Raw genomic sequence first — 22845 nt, forward strand, 5'->3', positions numbered from 1 at the left:
CAGCATCCTCTTTTCCTACAATCCCTGGCCTAATTCATTCAGTATACAGCTTCCAAATTCTAAAACAAGCAAGGCAGGGGTCCTACAGACAACACAACTCTGATTCATCCCCAAATCAGATCCATCCCATGCATTGATGGACATGGGTCCTATGGAAAAAGTAATACATGATCATGTAATTGAAGACTATAGCATATGCATATGGGGCAGCAAATTATTTAAAGATCTTTTAATATAGTCTGTGTGTGTATAATATATACATATATAGGAAGTGCAAGATATAGGCTCCTTGGTAACTTCCCAGATTTGTGTCCACTTTTTAGACATGCCAAGGAGTCAGATTGATATAGTATGTAGCAGTGCCCTTGGAAAAATAGCAAAATGCTTGTATTCCCATGATGCAACATCCATTCACTAAATTAATACAGAAATGTGGTTTAGAGAATGCAGATTTTCCTTTTTCTGTTGTTAACTCTAATAGGGAAACAACCAGGTACCACATATGCAGCAGTCATCTGAAGCACAATGAGCAACTGCAATCTGCTGCTATAGCAGAGACAACAAACCACAAGTGTCTTAGGGACTTCACTTATTTACATGCAGGATAATTCTCGAGGCTGGCCTTTAGAGGACAAGAAAGAGTAAAAGACTAAAAATTCAAGGTGTTAGGGTTAAGACAGAAGAGAGGGGAAAAAGAATAGTTATTTCAGGATTAAAAATAGTTATTGCACCTTTTACAAATGAAAGAAAAGGAGCCTTTATCTGCCCCTGTGACTAGTGAGTATTAGCATTTGCAGTAGACTTTAGTGCTCATTGTTGTCTGATGTTTGAAATTGTGTTGTTCTGAAATATGCTGAGAAAAGATGTTCCGATGACTGCCTCCCTGAAGCTCACAGAGAGGAGACATGCCTCTCATAGGGCTAGCCTAGCGAACAGAAACAGAAAGTAATTTAAAAAATTCAGAATGCTTTTCAATATTATTTTTATAATAGTCCTTGAAGTCCCCCTCCACTCTTTTTTCTATTGTCTCTGGTGGTGTAGGTGCTTGTCAGCTTCCAGCACACACACTCCTTCTGATACTTATGACATGCTGCAAATACATCAGAAACTACAAAGGGAAACATACATTTATCTATGATAAGTAGCAAATGCAATACAAACTACAGATCTTGAAAATGTGACTGATAATGTGAACTCAAAGTCAGTGACAGAGGAATGTTGTTAAGACCTCCTTTAGAATATTACCTTCCCTTTTTCTGGAAAGTTGTAGCACTCATGAAAATGAGAGAATAATACCACCGACTAAAGATGTGATGTGGATCAAGATTCTTTAGGATGAGTTTTACAATTACTAAACTCCTCTCACTTATGACCTTTTCTAAATTTGAACCTAGGCCTCGGGAAGTGAAAAAGTAAGGAGTGCGTGTGAATTCTGACCAGCAGATATTACCCTCTACAGACAGTGAAGTGTTCTTGACTCAGTGGTAGGCCCATACTTACCTGATCCTACAAAACTATTCAAGATTCAGACACAACAAACTTTGATAAGGTGAAGTAGTCACTGCTCATACAGCTACTGCATTCAGGAGATGAGTTTTATGGCATTTTATGGTACAGCTGGTAGGAAAAAAAAATTCACCAGAACAGTTTTCTATTGGAAAATGCAGTTCGGTCAAAATCCAAACATTTGTGGGAGTATCCTGATTAAAAATTTATCCTCAAAAATGTCATCAATTATTTGTTTCTATTTTATCATTCCATTCCAACTTTAGTAAATTATGATTATGTATTTGATGTGTAAATTTAATATCAAAATGAAATTAAACATTATGGAAATATTGAATATTTCCAAGTCAACTTTCTTTAGAGTTTTGATTCTATGGGAAATTGTGACTTTTTAATCACAAATCAGGACAATGAAATATTTCAAAGGTGTGAAATATTTCCATTTTCCAATCAGCTCTGTTTTACAGCTTGGAAATTTCTCTACTGAGCAGACTTAAAAAAAAAAAAGAAGTATCCTGAAATGCTTGCATTTTCCACTGCTTTTAATGTTTATGTATTTATTTATAAGGATGCAGGGATTTGGACTAGGACATGTGTTTTTTAATTACTCTGAGGCTCCCCTTGTAATTTTAATTAGTTTGGAGTTAAGTTCTATATCGAACAATGTCATGGAAGTTTTCATATCTTCATTGCAATACTGTATTGCTTTGGGGATGATTAAGCTTTTAACAAGAAGCCTGTCATCTAGGGAGGAACTAGAAAAGGAGTGCTTGTGGCACCTTAAAGACTAACAAATTTATTTGAGCATAAGCTTTCATGAGCTACAGATGCATCCGATGAAGTGAGCTGTAGCTCATGAAAGCTTATGCTCAAATAAATGTTAGTCTCTAAGGTGCCACAAGTACTCCTTTTCTTTTTGCGAATACAGACTAACACGGCTGCTACTCTGAAACCTGTCATTATGGGAGGAACTAGAGTTTCATCTGTTCACAGAACATATAGGCCTGAATTTCTAGGATGTGTGGAGGGAATAAGTAGAATCAATAATATTTAAAGACCACTGCTTAGAGGTAGTCTTGACTTGCCATGTTTGCAAATTTCATGCCAATCTGTTACTTCCTAAGTTTTTTTCTCTAAGAATCAAAAGAATGTTAAACTTCCCTAAATTACTGATTATTGATAATGTTCCCTTTGTATCTTAAAGAAACATTGCCAAGACTGGTTGACATAAAATTAGACCTGCCAGCTGAATGCATATCATATACCTCCTCTTTTGCTTGTGAACTCCATACAATCTAGTAAGGTGTTGAAATCTTCAGGAGTTTTCTGTCTGGACAATGTATTACCCTCTAAACCCATATATAGAGCTACCACTGACATCAGTGGATGCACAGATCAAGGGCACAATATGTAAGCAGAAGCACTTGTCTGCACAAAACAATGAAGCAGACAAGCACAATAGAGGATGAATCATGGTGAAAATGTCCCACATATATTGTTTTAGATTTTCAGTTCATCTTCACTTCAGGAGCATCACTAGAAAGGTCAGGAAATTTGGAGATCCCACACTCACTAGAAAGTGAAAGATGTGCCCAGATTGCAGGAGCATGTTTCAGTCCTCATTGTGTGACACAAAGTCCCCAGCCAGAACACAGTCCAGCACTGGACTGTAAGGCAAACACAGGTGACCTCACTTTATTGCCCACCACAACTCCAAAAGCAGAATCGAGAACAAGAAGGTGAGGGGGAATTCAAGTAACAGCCTCTGCAGAGATCTCCACCAACAGCCACTTCCCCCTGCCCTCGGGGAATACCCCAGGACAGTTCTTACTGTGTTCTGAAAAGGCTGGTTAGTTTTTAAAGGGACATTACATCACACATCTCTCTGCAGTGGCCCAGGAGTGCTTCATTCACTGCTCTCCATTTCAGAGATAGAGTCATCAAACCAGCCTTCCCATAAGGAATGGCCTTCTTTCTCCCAATTCTAAAACACTCACACTATTGGCCTGGATCATGAGAATATCTTTCCCACAATCGAATAGAGCAAAGTTTTATTTTAGCGGAGCTATGTAAAGCAAACATAGAAACGTATCACAGGCTAATCACAGCATTCTTAGAAATCTGAAAATATCAACAGAAAACTGTTTCACAAGTTCCTCAATTCCTCACTGCTAGTCATTGTGTAGAACGCACATTAAAATTTAAAAATAAAAGTCCTGCACTTATGCTGACTCCATTTTTAACCATATCATATAGTACATCCTATAGAAACCTTGGGTTTACTACAAAAGAAAACCCATAAAGGGAAATTGAATGATGTTCATTACAAAAAAATCGAGTAAATTTTCTTTAGAACCCCGAGTCAAGATCATTCTGACTATCTATAAGATCTTCAGATGCTATCTTCTCCCATAGGAATTTGTCTGACAGTTTCTCATTCTGGTTGCCTCCTGTTAATAGTTTCCAAAAAATTTTGTCTTTTTAGTCTCATTAAGTTCTATATAGACAGGAAAACTTCCTACAGGCTTTGAATGTAATATTACATAGTATCATAAACATAGGAATATCAAAGAAATTACTTTTAAAATAAGTTGTGTCAATACTCTTAGCATTCCCCCTAGGCACTGACATGCAAATTTTACAGCCTGAATAGGTTATATTCTCCTTTTTCATTAAGGGCTATTAAAATCACTTTGGGAGCACAGGCGTAGACACTCCTATCAATAATGGACCTTAAATACTTTGTGAATTGACTTATAAAAGGTGATTTCTGTGCCACTTTTATGAATACTGTGGGGATCTAAAACAAGGCCAAAGTACATGTAATACAAGTAGTTGTGCAATTTTCAAAACAGAAGGTGCATGGGAGATCCTGTGATTATACATATCAAGCACTCCTCATCAGATCATAGAATCATAGAATCATAGAATATCAGGGTTGGAAGGGACCCCAGAAGGTCATCTAGTCCAACCCCCTGCTCAAAGCAGGACCAAGTCCCAGTTAAATCATCCCAGCTAGGGCTTTGTCAAGCCTGACCTTAAAAACCTCTAAGGAAGGAGATTCTACCACCTCCCTAGGTAACGCATTCCAGTGTTTCACCACCCTCTTAGTGAAAAAGTTTTTCCTAATATCCAATCTAAACCTCCCCCATTGCAACTTGAGACCATTACTCCTCGTTCTGTCATCTGCTACCATTGAGAACAGTCTAGAGCCATCCTCTTTGAAACCCCCTTTCAGGTAGTTGAAAGCAGCTATCAAATCCCCCCTCATTCTTCTCTTCTGCAGACTAAACAATCCCAGCTCCCTCAGCCTCTCCTCATAAGTCATGTGCTCTAGACCCCTAATCATTTTCGTTGCCCTTCGTTGTACTCTTTCCAATTTATCCACATCCTTCCTGTAGTGTGGGGCCCAAAACTGGACACAGTACTCCAGATGAGGCCTCACCAGTGTCGAATAGAGGGGAACGATCACGTCCCTCGATCTGCTCGCTATGCCCCTACTTATACAACCCAAAATGCCATTGGCCTTCTTGGCAACAAGGGCACACTGCTGACTCATATCCAGCTTCTCGTCCACTGTCACCCCTAGGTCCTTTTCCGCAGAACTGCTGCCGAGCCATTCGGTCCCTAGTCTGTAGCGGTGCATTGGATTCTTCCATCCTAAGTGCAGGACCCTGCATTTATCCTTATTGAACCTCATTAGATTTCTTTTGGCCCAATCCTCCAATTTGTCTAGGTCCTTCTGTATCCTATCCCTCCCCTCCAGCGTATCTACCACTCCTCCCAGTTTGGTATCATCCGCAAATTTGCTGAGAGTGCAATCCACACCATCCTCCAGATCATTTATGAAGATATTGAACAAAACGGGCCCCAGGACCGACCCCTGGGGCACTCCACTTGACACCGGCTGCCAACTAGACATGGAGCCATTGATCACTACCCGTTGAGCCCGACAATCTAGCCAGCTTTCTACCCACCTTATAGTGCATTCATCCAGCCCATACTTCCTTAACTTGCTGACAAGAATGCTGTGGGAGACCGTGTCAAAAGCTTTGCTAAAGTCAAGAAACAATACATCCACTGCTTTCCCTTCATCCACAGAACCAGTAATCTCATCATAAAAGGCGATTAGATTAGTCAGGCATGACCTTCCCTTGGTGAATCCATGCTGACTGTTCCTGATCACTTTCCTCTCCTCTAAGTGCTTCAGGATTGATTCTTTGAGGACCTGCTCCATGATTTTTCCAGGGACTGAGGTTAGGCTGACCGGCCTGTAGTTCCCAGGATCCTCCTTCTTCCCTTTTTTAAAGATGGGCACTACATTAGCCTTTTTCCAGTCATCCGGGACTTCCCCCGTTCGCCACGAGTTTTCAAAGATAATGGCCAAGGGCTCTGCAATCACAGCCGCCAATTCCTTCAGCACTCTCGGATGCAATTCGTCCGGCCCCATGGACTTGTGCACGTCCAGCTTTTCTAAATAGTCCCTAACCACCTCTATCTCTACAGAGGGCTGGCCATCTCTTCCCCATTTTGTGTTGCCCAGCACAGCAGTCTGGGAGCTGACCTTGTTAGTGAAAACAGAGGCAAAAAAAGCATTGAGTACATTAGCTTTTTCCACATCCTCTGTCACTAGCTTGCCTCCCTCATTCAGTAAGGGGCCCACACTTTCCTTGGCTTTCTTCTTGTTGCCAACATACCTGAAGAAACCCTTCTTGTTACTCTTGACATCTCTTGCTAGCTGCAGCTCCAGGTGCGATTTGGCCCTCCTGATATCTTTCCTACATGCCCGAGCAATATTTTTATACTCTTCCCTGGTCATATGTCCAAGCTTCCACTTCTTGTAAGCTTCTTTTTTATGTTTAAGATCCGCTAGGATTTCACCATTAAGCCAAGCTGGTCGCCTGCCATATTTACTATTCTTTCGAGTCATCGGGATGGTTTGTCCCTGTAACCTCAACAGGGATTCCTTGAAATACAGCCAGCTCTCCTGGACTCCCTTCCCTTTCATGTTAGTCCCCCAGGGGATCCTGGCCATCTGTTCCCTGAGGGAGTCAAAGTCTGCTTTCCTGAAGTCCAGGGTCCGTATCCTGCTGCTTACCTTTCTTCCCTGCGTCAGGATCCTGAACTCAACCAACTCATGGTCACTGCCTCCCAGATTCCCATCCACTTTTGCTTCCCCCACTAATTCTACCCGGTTTGTGAGCAGCAGGTCAAGAAAAGCGCTCCCCCTAGTTGGCTCCCCTAGCACTTGCACCAGGAAATTGTCCCCTACGCTTTCCAAAAACTTCCTGGATTGTCTATGCACCGCTGTATTGCTCTCCCAGCAGATATCAGGAAAATTAAAGTCACCCATGAGAATCAGGGCATGCGATCTAGTAGCTTCCGTGAGTTGCCGGAAGAAAGCCTCATCCACCTCATCCCCCTGGTCCGGTGGTCTATAGCAGACTCCCACCATGACATCACTCTTGTTGCACACACTTCTAAACTTAATCCAGAGACACTCAGGTTTTTCCACAGTTTCGTACCGGAGCTCTGAGCAGTCATACTGCTCCCTTACATACAGTGCTACTCCCCCACCTTTTCTGCCCTGCCTGTCCTTCCTGAACAGTTTATAACCATCCATGACTGTACTCCAGTCATGTGAGTTATCCCACCAAGTCTCTGTTATTCCAATCACGTCATAATTCCTTGACATCACCAGGACCTCCAGTTCTCCCTGCTTGTTTCCAAGGCTTTGTGCATTTGTATATAAGCACTTGAGATAACCTGTTGATCGCCCCTCATTCCCAGTATGAGGCAGGAGCCCTCCCCTCACAGACCTTCCTGCCTGTGCTTCCTCCCGGTATCCCGCTTTCCCACTTACCTCAGGGCTTTGGTCTCCTTCCCCCGGTGAACCTAGTTTAAAGCCCTCCTCACTAGGTTAGCCCGCCTGCTGGCAAAGATGTTCTTCCCTCTCTTCGTAAGATGGAGCCCGTCTCTGCCCAGCACTCCTCCTTCATGGAACACCATCCCATGGTCAAAGAATCCAAAGCCTTCTCTCCGACACCACCTGCGTAGCCATTCGTTGACCTCCACGATTCGACGGTCCCTACCCAGGCCTTTTCCTTCCACGGGGAGGATGGACGAGAACACCACTTGCGCCTCCAACTCCTTTATCCTTCTTCCCAGAGCCACATAGTCCGCAGTGATCCGCTCAAGGTCATTCTTGGCAGTATCATTGGTGCCCACGTGGAGAAGCAGGAAGGGGTAGCGATCCGAGGGCTTGATGAGTCTCGGCAGTCTCTCCGTCACATCACGAATCTTAGCCCCTGGCAAGCAGCAGACTTCTCGGTTTTCCCGGTCAGGGCGGCAGATAGATGACTCAGTCCCCCGGAGGAGAGAGTCCCCGACCACCACCACCCGCCTTCTCCTCTTGGGAGTGGTGGTCGTGGAACCTCCAACCTCAGGACATCGCATCTCATGCCTCCCAACCAGCGGAGTCTCCTTCTGCTTTCTCCCCCCAGACATATCATCTGGTCCACTCTCCGCATTGGTACCTGTGGAGAGAACATGAAAGCGGTTAGTTACCTGTGTCTGTGTTACTGGAACCCGGACATTCCGCTTACCTCTTCTGGAGGTCACATGTTGCCAAGCTTCTTCACTGGCCTCTTGGCTCCTCTGTGCAACCTGCTCTACATCTTTAGAGCTTTGTGCCCCTAGAAGGCTATCCTGAGTTTGGTCCAGAAAATCCTCAGTCTCTCGTATACAACGCAGGGTCGTTACCTGTTGCTCCAGACCTTCAATCTTTTCTTCCAATATGGAGACCAGCTTGCACTTTGTACAGACAAAGTCGCTTCTGTCCTGTGGAAGAAAGACAAACATGGCACATCCAGTGCAGGTCACAACAGCTGAATTCCCCCCTTCCATATCACCTACCTACTACGGAGCTTCCTCAGAGACGTTGGCAAGATGTAAGCCTCACTGGGCTCACTCCAGGCGAACTCCCAGGCAAACTCCTGCTGTGAGCTGCTCTGCTGTCCCCGCTGCTCCGCTGCCGCTCAGCTGGTTCGCGAGGCTCTGGCTATTTTTAAACAGCCAGGCTTCCCTGACGCAAACACACAGACACCCTAATGCCCGCCCCCTGCAGGCTAGCAGCCAATCAGACACTCACTCAGGCTCCCTCCCAGCAAACACACGCTCGGATACTTCCTCAGCAAGCAAACACACACACTCGGATACTTACCAGTCCCAGGCAAACTCCTGCTGTGAGCTGCTCTGCTGTCCCCGCTGCTCCGCTGGTTCGCTGCCGCTCAGCTGGTTCGCGAGGCTCCGGCTATTTTTAAACAGCCAGGCTTCCCTTGATGATTCGTGTGACCCACAATCCTAATGTTAACAGATTTGTTCCAGTAGAAGGTGCTTACAGAGTGTACAGTCTGGCAGTGTTTGACAGCCACATGCATTCAAAAGTCATGGGTCAAACACTAAAATTTTACAGTTTGGTTGAAGAAGTCATAATATTTTGAAAATATAATACCTTTTGAGCTGATTTAGCTTCTGATGTTTGTGCCTTTAGGGTTCACTTTTTCAAGCTGTCCTACCCCTCATAGTTACAGAAATCTTAATTTTTTTATTTTAAATGAAAGCAGAGATTCTCACATAGTCACATGACTCCAGGGCTTTAAGAAAATCTAAGCATTACAAGACTTGTAATGACCTCACAAGAGCTGCCAACAACGCACATCCCATTTTGATAAGTGGTAATCCTTTGAATTGATTGGGTTTTGTGTCTCACTGTAGTACAGAGGTACTGGACTGAACTAACATGCAAGAGAAATGGGGATTCAGGATACAAGACAACTCCAACTCCATTCTCCAATTTCCGTGGGGGTATTTTTTGATTGCTGGTCACATTGCTGTCTGCATTGTCTGCTCTGCAGTTAATACATTGATAGAACTTCCATCAATTACTACTTTTGAGAACAGCCACACAAAATTCTCTCTGGATCAGAGAGAGGGAGATCCTAAGAAACAGGAAAAATCTACTTACAAAACAGCTAGATTTGGACACTGTGGCCTGTCCCCAAGTAAAGGACAGCACATTGCTGTATGGCCCTTGAAGAAGCCTGGGAGTCACAATCTTTTTCCCCATCTCTCTCTAGCTCTGGCGAAAGAGTATGCTTCAAGAGAGCTATAGTCACACATATGCTCCGGACAGGCCAGCATAGCTATGCAGTTAGCCATTTTGTGGCGCAAAGTGGGATAGCACCACCTCCTCCTACTCACCTGCACAAGCCTGATAAGCACCATGCTCAGACAGTGGTCATATGATATACCGGCACAAGGTTGCAAAGATTAACGTCACAGTCCCCCCAACTCCTTTGAGTCAGTGTGCAGCATCGGCCGCAGTCTGGCTCAGATATCCTTCAATATTCATTGTGCCAAGGGAAAAAAAAAAAGAGACAGACTCTATAGCCTGATGATTCACACCTAGGAGATAGAAGATGTGGATTCAAATCCCTCATCTGAGTGAGGCTGAGAGAAGCTTTGACTCCATATTAGCTCCTTCAGGGTGAGTGCCTTTAAAATTCACTTCTCAAATTCTCCAGTTTATTCACTGTAAATTATTCACTGAGCTCTGGATTGAAAATATATGGTATCTGAAGTCTGAACTGTATTGATTTTTGATTGAGCAAAATAAACCTACCCATGTGACTTGGCTGGATCAGTGTAATTTAGAACCACATTTCCTATCTAAATCCAATTTTAAATTCACTTGCTCTGAAAATTTGCTGAAAAATTGTTGTTTCTGTTAATACTCCTGCCTGTTCTCATTCACCATAACATTCATGGATTACAAACACAAACGGGGTGAGAAACTAATCAAATCAAATCATTTACATATGTGCTGGGAGTACCTGTGGTATTCTACAACTAACCGTGCAGCATTTAGTAAATAGCATGTTGTTTCAACTCCTACCTCCCTCCAACATCACAGGCATAAATGGGATCATCAGGCTAAGATCAAGGACCATGTATGTCCATAACCAACCAACCCACCTGTTACCCCAGAATACTGTGGGCCACCACAATTTTAGTTCCTCTTTAGAAAGAATTCTAAGTGTCCCTTTTAGTCAACAACTTGGTACCATTCCCAGAAGTATGCATTTAGAAACAACAATTACTGAATTACAACTTGTAAGATGTTGACAGCTACTAGCATGGAGAGTTGGGGAAGATACTTGATCTGTTGTATTAATTTAGATGGCACATATAGCTCAAAGAGTCAAAGATGTCAACATAACCCAGTCATTGTCCAACATTAAACAGTTTTAAAGAAAGTCCAAGGTTTAATCCATAGAGACCTTAGCCTGCTTGGTACCATGGCAAACACACTATTAAAAATCCTTTTAACATTTTATTAAAAAGATACAAGACAAAAATTAAAGTATTAAGTAAGGCTTTCATTTTAACAGCATCCCTTGTTCCCTGTTTCTTTAACTGGAGAGAGAGTTTTTAGAACCTTTCCCTGACAGTCTCTTTTATGGAAATAACTATCCTTTTGGAGAAAAGAAAAGAAGTTTGCCGATGCTGGAGCTGCTGCTGTTGAGGTCTGATCCCGTCTCCTAGAAAAAAAAAACAAACAAAACAAACCCACACAAATGGAGAGAGAACAGAACAGCAAAAATAGAAAATGCAGCTTCCGTCTCTGGTGATGACTCTTGCCTGCAACCTCACCGCCATGGGCACAGTACCTGAGACCTAGCAAACCTGCACCAGCACTGAGCTACTTAGGGCTTTACATTTTGCAGTTTCTTTCTGGTCACAGGTTTACAATAGTGTTGCAAAATATACAGTCATGGCTAGCTCAGCCAGCCTCTTATTAAAACAGAAGGAAAAATGAGAGAGAGATAAGAAAGAGTAGAAATACAATTGGGAAGGAAGAAGACACAGCAGGGAGACAGCCTCATATTCCTTGTGGAGTTTGGGATTCAGCCAGAACTGGTAGAAGTGTCGATGTCATCTGGGTCCCTGTCTTTGGCCTGGTCTGGTCAAGGCATCTGAGGATCAGAATGAGAGAGGCCTGAGGTCACAGGAGATGGTGGGGGTGGCAGCCATGATGGTGCAGCTTGCTCCATTAGCCAATTTTCGATCAGACAAACTTTTCCAACGTTTGTTTTTCAGGACACCAAAAGGGAGCAATAGGTGAATTAGTCCATCCTCTCATTATTTTGTCCACCAATTAGGCCTAATTTTCGACTCACCGGTTTTGGTTCATTGCTTTCTGGTTCCACTTTTCTTGTTTACCAAGCATGATTTTAACATAGTCCTTGAATTTTATCAGTTTGACTAGTCCAGTCTGTCTCACTTTTGTACCCTTTCACATCAACATTTGTTATTGGTTATTGAATCACTGTGAACTTTCACTCCCTTTTTGTTGATGATCTCATAATTAGGGTAAAGTTGTAGGTCCAATTCACAGCAGACCAAACTCAGGAGCTTGGCAGGTGGACAAACTCAAGTTTTTGGCCCAATTCCAATACTGATCAAATATACCAGTTGTCCAAATACCTCTCCATAAGCATAGCACATTCTTGCCATTCTGTATCCTGCTTACCAATGAACACTCTTTGGTTACAGTTATAGAAATGTGCAGAAGAAGCAGCAGAAGTTCAGAAGCAGTTAACAGGAGCTAATGATTAAGTACGAAACTTAATCCAGCCAAAGCATTTTCTAAATATCCTCATTAAGATCTAATCTAAGGATAATTGCTAAAATGCTATAGGGGACATCCCCTAGCACCAACTAACACTCCCACCAATGGTCAATAACACAACTGTGACCTATAAAACTCAAAAAATCATTTGAAGTCAAAGTCTTCAGCTCCTTCAGCCCTTCCCCTGATAAAATTAAAAAAGTTTGGCGCTGGCAGTTAAGTTGCTGTGATGTACAGAAACTGATGAAGATGCATAAAATGGTGTGTTTTATTACTGTAATTCCCACATGCTATGGTGAGAGGGTGATGACTCAGAAAACCAGGCACTTTGATTGAGTATGGATTTGTGCTTAGAAGGAAACCATTCAGGCTAAGATTAAAATTCATGTGGTAATGAGAACTCATACATTAGTTTTTCACAGCCCTATTACACACTTGTTCCCATCATTTCTAAAACATTTTCTTCACTATTTTCCTTCCTCCTGGAAATAATGACCCCTTTTTTCAAGCCATATTTATAATTTCTATATGTCAAACATTTTATCTTTCTTCAAAGTAACTTCGAATGTGCAAGTTGCTAAAGTTGTTGAAATTTGGCACTCAGAGGAAAAAACAAATTAAACAAATTTGCTTAATCCCAGTAGCTTATAAATCTTTCCTTCAGCCTTCCACAGCTCCAACAGAATGCCGATCTCTCCAGCCTGACATACAGATTTAAACTTGACATTATCTACTGAGTCTTGAAAAAAGTCCTGCATACCAAATTGAATATTTAAAGTGGACATGACTTTCCAATAAGCAATTAATACATTACATTAATTTGATATGCAATGGAATAACATTATGCTCAAGGAACTCATTTATATTTGTATTCTTTAGCTCACATTTGAACTTCGATAGTTAAGTTTACATGTTAGAGTTTTGCCAATTTTCAGTTTTATGTTTTTATATAACTAAAACCCTTGTGTATTCATTTGGTTGACAAATAACTATGCTCAACCTAGATACTTTTTAATCTGATTGGGGTCATTGCTTTTGTGGAAAATAATAAAATCAAAGGGAGGTGAAGCATTAGTATATCTGACTTTTACCTAGGGTTTAGTTTCAATCCAGTTGCTTGCCACTTTAATTCAGCCTCTCCCCCCAACTTCATGGTATGCAAATATTTCTCCTCTGAACCCCTACAGCCAATCCAGAGTTTGAAAATAATCAAATAGAACAGTGTGCAATTTAAGGTCCTGACAACAAGTACAGAAATGTTGTTTTATGCTTGAGGGAACTGTGCACAAACCATCTGCTGCCTTGGTGATTCCCGTGATGCCTGTCAAAGTGAGTATGCATGAAAAGGCAAGGAACGGAAAGGGAGATATTATCACGTTGTTTGGTGCAAGAACCTGAGAAACTTCAGCATCCCTGCTGGACATCATTTTGATAATAATCAGATCCACATGGAATATTGCAAGCTCACCTGTTGTACATGGGGCCCAGGGGAGCATCCCCATTGAGTATTTTCATTAGGATGATGTCATTATGTATTACATGCACAGTGATTTAAGATATTAATATGATCAAATGGATACAGTACTATTTTTATCATCATCAAAGAAGATCTATATAAAGATGAGTTTAATTCCCCATAACCTTACCAAACCTTACCCTTTCACACACACGCATGCACGCACACACCCACCCACCCCAAGGGGAGGACAAAAAAAAACACATCTAGAGAATCAGATGTTTGTATTTTTAAAATCATCACAGAAATCCCCTGAATTGTATCTAAGAGAATCAGATCTGAGAAACTTAAATCAAAGCAGGAGAAAATAATTCCTACAGGATTACATTTTACCTGAAAGAAACATACAGTATATAGATTCCTTTAAGTTATACTACAGAATTGTGGCTATTGCATTTATTCTAAATATAAAACATAGTTGTACTTGTACTTGGGATATTTGCAACTAAATGTTGTGTTATTCACATAGAAGGGGGGAAAATGTATTTATGTGTACACAGAAAACTACGTTAAAAGAACATTAAGGTTGCAGAGCCAGGAAATGCTTGTATTAAGGTTGCCTATATAATCTTAGTTCAGCCCCCTGATGCATGTGTATTATGCTACAGTCTTTCGTTACATGATTCTATACTAATTTTTCCACAGTACCCTTGCCTCAATCAGTGCACAGGATAGAAGGTGCTTTCCTCCTGAGCAACTAATTGAATCATGGGAAGAAAGCAAAATACTTATGTGTGCCCACCCCTCCCAGCTTGCTTATTGCACTCTGAAGACAGAATTATTATTTCCCTTATAGGCTTTTCTATGGCACTTATCACTATAGTTTGAGTGCTTCACAAATATTAATTTTATTTTCATAAGATGTCTATGAGGTGAGTGGATGGTATTATCTCCATTTTACAGATGGGAAATGGAGGCAGAGAGATTAAGGCCAGAAGCTTCCACTAATTTTGGGTGCCCAATTTCAGACACCTAGGACCTGATTTTTCGGAGTACTGGGCATTATATAGCACTTGATGTGCTCAAAACACTGTTCCAATTGACTTCAGTTACACCTGTGAATACTCAGCATTTGGAACATAAAACTAGTAAGCAACTGTGAAAATGTGGTTAAAGTGATTTACCTAGCATCACACAAGAATTCAATATCAGAGGAAGGATTCTCCGGGGTTGCATTCAATTGCCTTGACCATGAGACTACCCTTCTCTTTCTGGCAGTCTCCTGCTTCACTCACTACACTATATCTCCAAAACTTCAGGAACAAATGAGGTGGGGGTCTACAGACCACAACCTTCTTTACTATACAACCTTGATTCATCCCCAGAATAGATCATCCTATCCACTGAATGAAGCATAGGTCTTTTGGGGAAGAATAGTACATTAACTTTTAATTGAAGACTATATCATAATGCATACACACAAGGGGGCTGACAACATTGCACAGATATGTCCGAATTTAAATGCTTGATTTTGCAATATTATTGCTCTTTTAACACAGTTTTGCATATGTAATCTCCTAGGTTTTAAAAAAAGCAAATTGAAAAGTTTTTAGCTACTACTATAGTCAAACAAGTCTCTACTGATCATATGTTAAATGCAATTTTTGAAAGCCTTATAAAGCTGTCATCTTTGGGCAGATTTTCATAGAGATGGCCAAAAGCACATCCCTGACACAAGACCATCCTCTTGCCGAATTTCAAGTCCCTACTGCAAGGTATGGGGACTAGAGTTGTTCAAAGTAAGCCTTAAAAAAAAAAAAAAGAAGACATAAGCAAGCATTTCCTTGGTCCCAGTCTCAGAATTTGCTGAATATTTTTTTTCCAAAAAAATTTCATCTTGAGGCAGACACCCAGCTTGGAAAATTTCAGCTTGAACATTGAAAGTTTGGGAAATCATTAAGCAATTGAAAACAAAGTCTTCTAATAGGAAGAGTAAGGCAACCTTAAAAATAATAATAATACCTTCCTTGCCTATTTTACATGTAGTGTATGTGACACAAACAATAAAATTCATCTACATTCTCTCCTGTCTGCATGTTGATATGTAAATAGATGTAAATGGCAGGGGCTGTAATAGAAACGCTCCAACCCCTCAGACAGAGACAAACACCTACAAGATCTCTATCATGCATTCCTACAACTACAGTACCCACCTGCTGAAGTGAAGAAACAGATTGACAGAGCCAGAAGAGTACCCAGAAGTCACCTACTACAGGACAGGCCCAACAAAGAAAACAACAGAACGCCACTAGCCATCACCTTCAGCCCCCAACTAAAACCTCTCCAACGCATCATCAAGGATCTACAACCTATCCTGAAGGACGAGCCATCGCTCTCTCAGATCTTGGGAGACAGACCAGTCCTTGCTTACAGACAGCCCCCCAATCTGAAGCAAATACTCACCAGCAACCACACACCACACAACAGAACCACTAACCCAGGAACCTATCCTTGCAACAAAGCCCGTTGCCAACTCTGTCCACATATCTATTCAGGGGATACCATCATAGGGCCTAATCACATCAGCCACACTATCAGAGGCTCGTTCACCTGCGCATCTACCAATGTGATATATGCCATCATGTGCCAGCAATGCCCCTCTGCCATGTACATTGGCCAAACTGGACAGTCTCTACGTAAAAGAATGAATGGACACAAATCAGACGTCAAGAATTATAACATTCAAAAACCAGTTGGAGAACACTTCAATCTCTCTGGTCACTCGATCACAGACCTAAGAGTGGCTATCCTTCAACAAAAAAGCTTCAAAAACAGACTCCAACGAGAGACTGCTGAATTGGAATTAATTTGCAAACTGGATACAATTAACTTAGGCTTGAATAGAGACTGGGAATGGATGAGTCATTACACAAAGTAAAACTATTTCCCCATGGTATTTCTCCCTCCCACCCCACCCCCCACTGTTCCTCTGATATTCTTGTTAACTGCTGGAATTAGCCTACCTGCTTGTCACCATGAAAGGTTTTCCTCCTTCCCCCCCCTGCTGTTGGTGATGGCTTATCTTAAGTGATCACTCTCCTTACAGTGTGTATGATAAACCCATTGTTTCATGTTCTCTGTGTGTGTGTGTATATAAATCTCTCCTCTGTTTTTTCCACCAAATGCATCTGATGAAGTGAGCTGTAGCTCACAAAAGCTTATGCTCAAATAAATTTGTTAGTCTCTAAGGTGCCACAATTACTCCTTTTCTTTTTGCGAATACAGACTAACACGGCTGCTACTCTGAAACCAGTCACAGTAAGAGTTGGTTTTGCATTAAACACTGTATACAAATACAGTGATTGTTTCTTTTTCAAGCAGCAGTATAATATTGAAATCCTGACACAGGTAGTGTCTTCTTGGTAGGTTGCTTGCACATACCAGGCTTTCTGGACATCAAGTTGGAATTATTCTCCGATACCATACCACTTAGTCTGGAATTGTTTCCCTTTCAGGCTGCTCAATAATAGTGCTCTTGCGCACATGCCTGCCTAATGGTGGGCTCGATGCTTCCAAGTGCTGAACACCTTGGCCCAGATCCCGCAAAACACTAAAGAATGTGCTTAATTCTGTGCTTGAAGAGTTGGGGGCTGTTAATAACAGAAGGTTTTAAACCCTTTCTTCCACCTGGTTACCACTATTCTATGGAACAGTGGAAAAACGCGTAGGAGCAGACATCCTGTCACAACTCTTAGATCTGGTGCCCTTGGCACACAATTATTTTCAGCTATTATCATATTTGCCTGCTAATTTCACTCTATTTCAAGAATATTTGTGTTTTGCAAAAATTTGGAAGGAGTTTGTTTAAAGTTATCCAATGTACAATACAATATTTTGGTACCATTTCATGATTAGGGCAGTACCGTGTCACTCCGCTCACTGAAGAGGTGACTGGGATACCAAGGTGGCATCAAGCATCTGTCTAAGATAGACCAGCTGCTGGCATCAAGCCTTGTTCCAAGTTCTAGTGAGTCCTCCTTCCTCGGGGCGGTCGATGCTTCCTGGCAGAAGACGGACCCACAGCATAGGGAACCTCCAGCATATGCAATAACTCACCCAAGGAGAGCAAAGGCAGTGACAAACCTAGAGACTACAGATGGAACATGAAAGTTAGAAGGCATATTGAGAATCATTATGATGCTATTTACTCAAATTCTCACCTGCCCATTTTGTCACCAAGAAACCTGCCCCCCTCAAAAAAAAAAAGTATATATTATACATATAAACGGAGTAATACACAGAACAAAAATAAGTCTGTTTCCCTCCTTCCCAAGAGCAATATTCCATGTCCCCTTGTTTTCTACTTTTTGTTGAAGGTCATTACTCCAACCCACCAGCAACTCACATTCTTACTTAGTTATACTGATTGGGATTGCATGCGCCTAAAGACAAGTACCTTGCCTTCTTACGTCTATGTGATTTAGACACATGATTTATGGTAATATTAATAGGTTTCAGAGTAGCAGCCGTGTTAGTCTGTATTCGCAAAAAGAAAAGGAGTACTTGTGGCACCTTAGAGACTAACAAATTTATTAGAGCATAAGCTTTCGTGAGCTACAGCTCACTTCATCGGATGCATTTGGTGGAAAAAACAGAGGAGAGATTTATATACACACACACAGAGAACATGAAACAATGGGTTTATCATACCCACTGTAAGGAGAGTGATCACTTAAGATAAGCCATCACCAACAGCAGGGGGGGGAAGGAGGAAAACCTTTCATGGTGACAAGCAGGTAGGCGAATTCCAGCAGTTAACAAGAATATCAGAGGAACAGTGGGGGGTGGGGTGGGAGGGAGAAATACCATGGGGAAATAGTTTTACTTTGTGTAATGACTCATCCATTCCCAGTCTCTATTCAAGCCTAAGTTAATTGTATCCAGTTTGCAAATTAATTCCAATTCAGCAGTCTCTCGTTGGAGTCTGTTTTTGAAGCTTTTTTGTTGAAGTATAGCCACTCTTAGGTCTGTGATCGAGTGACCAGAGAGATTGAAGTGTTCTCCAACTGGTTTTTGAATGTTATAATTCTTGACGTCTGATTTGTGTCCATTCATTCTTTTACGTAGAGACTGTCCAGTTTGGCCAATGTACATGGCAGAGGGGCATTGCTGGCACATGATGGCATATATCACATTGGTAGATGCGCAGGTGAACGAGCCTCTGATGGTGTGGCTGATGTGATTAGGCCCTATGATGGTATCCCCTGAATAGATATGTGGACAGAGTTGGCAACGGGCTTTGTTGCAAGGATAGGTTCCTGGGTTAGTGGTTCTGTTGTGTGGTGTGTGGTTGCTGGTGAGTATTTGCTTCAGATTGGGGGGCTGTCTGTAAGCAAGGACTGGTCTGTCTCCCAAGATCTGAGAGAGCGATGGCTCGTCCTTCAGGATAGGTTGTAGATCCTTGATGATGCGTTGGAGGGGTTTTAGTTGGGGGCTGAAGGTGATGGCTAGTGGCGTTCTGTTGTTTTCTTTGTTGGGCCTGTCCTGTAGTAGGTGACTTCTGGGTCCACATATCTATTCAGGGGATACCATCATAGGGCCTAATCACATCAGCCACACCATCAGAGGCTCGTTCACCTGCGCATCTACCAATGTGATATATGCCATCATGTGCCAGCAATGCCCCTCTGCCATGTACATTGGCCAAACTGGACAGTCTCTACGTAAAAGAATGAATGGACACAAATCAGACGTCAAGAATTATAACATTCAAAAACCAGTTGGAGAACACTTCAATCTCTCTGGTCACTCGATCACAGACCTAAGAGTGGCTATACTTCAACAAAAAAGCTTCAAAAACAGACTCCAACGAGAGACTGCTGAATTGGAATTAATTTGCAAACTGGATACGATTAACTTAGGCTTGAATAGAGACTGGGAATGGATGAGTCATTACACAAAGTAAAACTATTTCCCCATGGTATTTCTCCCTCCCACCCCACCCCCCACTGTTCCTCTGATATTCTTGTTAACTGCTGGAATTAGCCTACCTGCTTGTCACCATGAAAGGTTTTCCTCCTTCCCCCCCCTGCTGTTGGTGATGGCTTATCTTAAGTGATCACTCTCCTTACAGTGTGTATGATAAACCCATTGTTTCATGTTCTCTGTGTGTGTGTATATAAATCTCTCCTCTGTTTTTTCCACCAAATGCATCCGATGAAGTGAGCTGTAGCTCACGAAAGCTTATGCTCTAATAAATTTGTTAGTCTCTAAGGTGCCACAAGTACTCCTTTTCTTTTTGGTAATATTAATGTAGTAATCAGGAAGTGGGTGAAGAAAAAAAATGATCTTTGGGGGCTAGAGATATGGTAGATTTTGGATCAGAGAAACTGAATGATTGGGGATGGGGTGAAAAAGAAGGTGGCCTGGTTCTAGATGAAGAGAGGAAATAAGAAAATGGAGAGAGAGTTTATAAGAACTTCAGTATATGGACAGTGTGGGTGAAAACAAAAAGGATATAGTTTGGTTAAAGAAAGAAGGTTGGATTGTATCACTGAGAAAGAGGAAAGAGAAAGACCTCAGAAGTTTGGACAAAGCATTTAGATATCTGGACTTTCAAACTGCTGAAGTAACTTTTGAGTTGGCTGATATTTACAGCTTAAGACTTTTTCCTTTCAAAACAATCTTTTTATAGACTTTTCAGAACCTCATCAGAACACTTGATAGAGAACAGATTTTATAATCAAAACCAAAAAACCTCACACAACAGCAAAAACCAATAAGTTCTCATCATTGCAAATGCCCTTAATCTTTATTATTTACTCAGATGTTCTCTTAACTATACCAAAGCTGTTATCCTGGGGTAATAAATCATTTTTTTATGACAGGGACCATATGGTATTTAATTCACTGATGACTCAGTTTTTCAACTGAGCTGTATCACTTTGACAGTAAAATAAATGCTCCACAGTGAAAACAATCCTTCTGAAAATTCATACTATACAATTCTCTGGAGCAACAAGTCTCAGACTTGAAAAAGGCATAGCTGTAGGTTATGTAATGGAAGTATTGCGACACTTTGGGGTTCAACCCAGACCAGTAAGGCATGTGCCACTACCTGCTATGCAACTGTGTGGGCCTTAAATACTATGCTGCTGTGGCTCACAGCCCTGACACTAACCGTCAGCATATGAGCATGCAGGTCACACCCTGCCTTCCACTGTCCAGTTACTTTTTGCAGGGTGACCCCAACACATTCCCAGTCTCAAATTTTCCCCAAACTGTCTGCCTTGTAGCATCCAGTCCTCTCCTGGAACACTCTCTGAAGTTGAGTGCATTGCTTTTTTAGAGACCCAATGCGTTGCAGCCTGTTAGCTTAACAGGGGTGAACTCCTTTCCCTTCAATCAGTGCACTGAACTGATTTATAGTAAAAGAGGTTTATGTAACAAAAGGACATAGGATTAAGTGATACCATGTATATGATATAGAGACGGAAAAGATGACGAGCACACAAAAGTAAAAACAAGTTTCTAAGACTAAAATCTGATTTAACAAATTAGACTCTCTTGTTCAAAGAAGTGTTTCTCACCAAGCCTCTTTTCCAGCATGGGTGACCAGACTATCTGGCTAAGAGCCCTCACATATCTCAAGTGCTCAGTTTCTTTGTTTCTTCAGGTGAAGGATGCCCATGGCTTTCTGTCCATGCTTATGTCTTCCAAAGTTCAATGACCTTGCTTCAGGAGGCAAGTCTATTATTTTCTAATTTGCATTTTGGCCCTTTAACTGTACAAAGGTACATATTAAAATGCACAGATGTACAGTTAAAGGGACAAAGCCCAAAATGGTTATTTAAAATGAGGTATAACGTATATAATGATACAGTATATAGCTACTTCAGGGTATGTCTACACTATGAAATTAGGTCAAATTTATAGAAGTCGGTTTTGTAGAAAGCGTTTTTATACAGTTGAGCGCATGTGTCCCCACAAAAATGTTCTAAGTGCATGTAGTTGGTGGATTGAGTCCACAGTACAGAGGCAACCGTCAACTTCTGGAGCTTTATACTGTGGGTAGCTATCCCGCAGTTCCCGCAGTCTCCACTGCCCATTTGAATTCTGGGTAGAAATCCCAGTGCCTGATGGGGCTAAAACATTGTTGTGGGTGGTTCTGGGTACATATCATCAGGCCCCCATTCCCTCCCTCCCTCCGTAAAAGCAAGGGCAGACAATCGTTTTGCACCTTTTTTCTTGAGTTACCTGTGCAGACGCCATACTACGGCAAGCATGGAGCCTGCTCAGCTAACCATCACCTTATGTCTCATGGGTGCTGGCAGACATGGTACTGCATTGCTACACAGCAGGAGTTTATTGCCTTTTGGCAGCAGACAGTGCAGTATGACTAGTAGCTGTCATCGACGTAGTTCTGGGTGCTCTTTTAACTGGGCGCCTGGGCAAACATGGGAGTGATTCAGCCAGGTCGTTTCCCTTGTTTTGTCTTATGGCGATTGAGTCCTAGCGGCAGTGCACTGTCTTTTAATCTGCAGCCAGCAGAAGATGATGGCCAACAGTCATACCTGCACCGTCTTCTGCCGAGCACCCAGGAGGTGACGATGGCTAGCGGTCGTACTGCACAGTCTGCTGCCAGCAAGATATATAAAGATAGATGAAGTGGCTCAAAACATGAAATAGACCAGATTTGTTTTGTATTAATTTTCTCCTCCCTCCCTCCCTCCCTCTCTCTATGAAATCAACGGCCTGCTAAACCCAGTTTTGAGTTCTATCCTTGAGGCAGCCATTCAGTTTCTCACCAAGCCACCCCCTTTGTTGATTTTAATTCCCTGTAAGCCAAGTCGTCATTCGCCCCTCCCTCCGTCAGGGCAACAGCAGACAAACGTTCCGAGCCTTTTTTCTGTGCAGACGCCATACCACGGCAAGCCTGGAGCCTGCTCAGATCACTCTGGCGATTAGGAACACATTAAACACCACACGCATTATCCAGCAGTATATGCAGCACCAGAACCTGGCAAAGCGAAACCGGGCGAGTAGGCAACATCAGCGCGGTTACGAGAGTGATGAAGACATGGACATAGACTTCTCTCAAAGCACGTGCCCTGGCAATATGGGCATCATGGTACTAATCGGGCAGGCTCATGTGGTGGAATGCCGATTCTGGCCCCAGGAAACAAGCACA

At 42.1% G+C, this 22845-nt stretch overlaps 1 long non-coding RNA gene across 1 annotated transcript; it reads right to left on the bottom strand.

Annotated features, from left to right (window-relative positions):
• Positions 1-236: 236 nt before the first annotated feature.
• On the bottom strand, positions 237-21377 carry LOC122458156. The gene is made up of 3 exons (XR_006278038.1): positions 21245-21377; positions 3080-3173; positions 237-925 (listed from the first exon to the last, which is right to left on the bottom strand). It is a non-coding gene; the product is annotated as an uncharacterized LOC122458156 (long non-coding RNA).
• Positions 21378-22845: the final 1468 nt, after the last annotated feature.

This window comes from Dermochelys coriacea, chromosome 11 (assembly GCF_009764565.3).
Source record: "Dermochelys coriacea isolate rDerCor1 chromosome 11, rDerCor1.pri.v4, whole genome shotgun sequence".
NCBI lineage: Eukaryota > Metazoa > Chordata > Testudines > Dermochelyidae > Dermochelys > Dermochelys coriacea.